This window comes from Elephantulus edwardii, unplaced genomic scaffold, assembly GCF_000299155.1.
Source record: "Elephantulus edwardii isolate Elephantulus edwardi_28Jun2011 unplaced genomic scaffold, EleEdw1.0 scaffold00413, whole genome shotgun sequence".
Lineage (NCBI taxonomy): Eukaryota > Metazoa > Chordata > Mammalia > Macroscelidea > Macroscelididae > Elephantulus > Elephantulus edwardii.
Window position 1 is genome coordinate 257432 of NW_006400163.1, and position 3184 is coordinate 260615.

Genomic DNA, 3184 nt, shown 5'->3' on the forward strand with positions numbered 1-3184 from the left:
CTCAGGAGTGAAACTTGAGGAGAGACCAGGCCGGAGCCGGGAGAGCCCTTCAGCCAGAGGGCTGCCCTGGCCTCCTTTGGGAACCCAGAGAGTGGGCACCGCCACCCAGGGAGCAGGCTCCACTCTATCCGACTCAGACATGCCACTCATCTGTCTATAGAGGGACCATGGCTGAGGGAGACCTGCTGGACACCCAGGGCGCATCAGAGCCAGTTACGTGGCCAAGAGCCCACATGGCTGGAAAAGCCTGGAGAGCCGGGGGTGGGAAGCAGACTGTGTTTAGAAGGAAGCAGACGCCCACTGTCCTCCCGTCCCCGCTGGTCTATGCTCCTGGGGAGGGCTGGGCCCCTGGCCGCTGACCCTCGGCTGCCTTGGGGTGCTGCAGGCGGTACAAGGCCTCGACCTGCCTCCTCTTCTCCTTGACCCAGATGATGACCGTCTGGAAGAGTCTGCAAAAGAGCTGGATCGCCGCAGGTGAGTCATCGTTGGCGGGCACAGGGTAGGTGATGAGGCAGGGGTTGCAGTTGGTGTCCACGATGCCCACGGTGGGAATCCGTTCATCTTGGCAGCATCTCGCACCGCTACGTGGGACTCAAAGACGTTGTTGAGCGTGTGGAGGAAGATGATGAGGTCCGGCAGGCGGACGCCAGGGCCGAGCAGCAAGGGGGCGTTGGTGAACAGGCCGCCCTTGAAGTAGCGGGTGTGGGCATACTCGCCACAGTCTCGGGCTGTGTTCTCGATCAGGTGTGAGAACTGCCGGTTCCGGCTCATAAACAGGATGATCCCTTTGCGATAGGCCATGTGGGCTGTGAAATTCAAGGCCAGCTGCAGGTGCTTAGCTGTCTGGTCCAGGTCAATGATGTCCTTCCTTCAGTCTTCTGATGGCTAACTTCATTGTGACAGCCGCCACCAGCTATTGTCTTCACATAAGAACCACAGGGCCAGATGCCCACAGCTCGTCTCTTCATTTTGGTTTTGCCACTGAAGGAGCAAGAGTAGTTGGCATGCTGGCTGATTTCAATTTTCTTTACTATCTTCCTATATGAGGCTCCATAATGGGTCCCTTATTTACTGGCGTTGCCGACTTTCTTGGTGCATTTAGCCATTTTTCTGCAAACCAGCACCAAAGCCAGAGAGATAGGAGGGGGTTTTATAATTTAAAAAATTATATTTACTTAGAAGCATTCAGGATATCAACAAAACAGCTGCAACTTTTTTTCTTTCATATTTTGCAATTACAAAGCAGTATTCAGTTAACAGAACAACAATTATTTCATATGATCTGCACCAGACAACTGACGATGGGGAAAACTAAAACCAACCAAACAAAATCCAAATAACAAAAAAGCCACCATACCCGTATATAATTAATTTGTGCTGTGCACTAATAATCTGTTTTAAATTTCCATGCCAATTTACAAACGCCATACTGTGCTGGGCAAAGTTAGTAGTTATTGAAAATACGACCATGACAAAGCTATCTAAAAACACATTCCATAGTGTGTTAACTATTAAAAAAAAAAAGACACTATAAGGTTTGTAATTAAATCTTATACAGTCTTGCATGTTGAGTTGTTTGGTTTTATTTTCTCTTTGAAAGGAGTGTGGTGTACAGGAAGGTTAAATGCCTTATGTTGTTATGTGGCATCAAGTTGGATGTGACTCATAGCAATCCTATCCAAAACAGCTCTGAACCCTGTTCTATCCTGAGCCAACCTTATTGTCTCTGACACACATACCCCCATTACTTCAGTCACTGTGTCAATCCATCTTATTAAAGATCTTCCTCTCTTGCACTGTCCTTTCACCCTCCCAAGTATAGTGTCCCTCTCCAAGGACTGGTCCCTCCTTGCAATATGCCAGAAGAATGTTAAATGGAGCTTCAGAATCCTTGACTCCAAAGAGTGACCTGATTTCATCCTCCCCAAGATGAACCTGTTTGCTTTCCTAGCAGTCCATGGTATATTCAATACTCTTCTCCAGCACTACAGGTCAAAGGCATCAATTCTCCTTTGATCATCCCTAATCATTGTCCAGCTTTCTAATCCATAGCAAATAATTGCAAAAATTATGGCCTGAATCAAGCACTCCTTAGTCTCCAAACTGACAAGAGTTGGAGAATCAAAAGATGAACAACAAATTCAACTTTGTTACTGTTAGTTTCTGTTGAGTCAAGTACAATTCACAGTAATCAATCCTATGAACAACAGATCTGCAGCCTGTCCTGTTCTGTACCATTCTCACAATCTCTAAAACACTTGAGTTCATTGCCATAGTCACTGTGTCATTTTACTTGGTAGAGTCATCCTCTACTTTACCATCTCTCCACCTTCCCGAGTATAATGTCATTCTCCAATAAATAGCCTCTTTTAGCAACATGCTAAAGTATGTGGAGCAAAGTTTTATCATCTTTGTCTCTAAGACACACTCTGGCACTTTCTCTAGGACATATCGGCTTGCTCTTTTGATTGTCCGTGGAATATTCACTATGCGTTTCCAAAGTTCAAAAGTATCAATTCTTCTGTCATCCTTATTCACTGTCCAACTCTTGGTAACAAGTGATTGAACAAGTGATTGAAAAGACCATGGCCTGAATAAGGTACACCTTAGTCCTCAAACTAACATCATTGCTCCTAATACTTTTGAAAGTTCCCTGACTATAAACTTTACCACCGCAATGTACCTTCTGATTTCCTGACGGCTGGTACCAACTATATTGAATGTGGATAAAAGTTAGATGAAGTTGTTGACATTTTTAAACTTTTTTCTGTCATGATGTTGTCTATAAGGCCAGTTTTGGGAATTTTTGTTTTCCTGAAATTGATGTAATTCAACTTAAGTTGATAAAAACCCACTTAAGTTAGGTGAAGCCCTTTGAACCCATCCTTGAGATAAAAGAGAGTATTAAGAAATTGCACCACTTGTTTCCCTATGGCTGAGTATTGTTTTTATCTGAATTTACTATGTTGTTGTTGTTGTTGTTATGTGCCGTCGAGCCGTTTCCGACTCATAGCGACCCAATGCACAACAGCCCTAAACCGTGCTCTATCCTGCGCTAACCGCACTGCCTCTGACACACCCATCCCGATTACCCTAGTCACCGAATCAATCCATCTCATAGAGGGTCTTCCCCTCCTGCGCTGTTCCTCCACCCTCCCATGCATGATGTCCCTCTCCAAGGACC

The 3184-nt window shown here is 45.4% G+C and overlaps 1 pseudogene; it reads right to left on the bottom strand.

Moving 5' to 3' along the window:
* Positions 1-322: 322 nt before the first annotated feature.
* The window catches only part of LOC102858760, a 29406-nt pseudogene continuing 26544 nt past the window's right edge, over positions 323-3184 (bottom strand).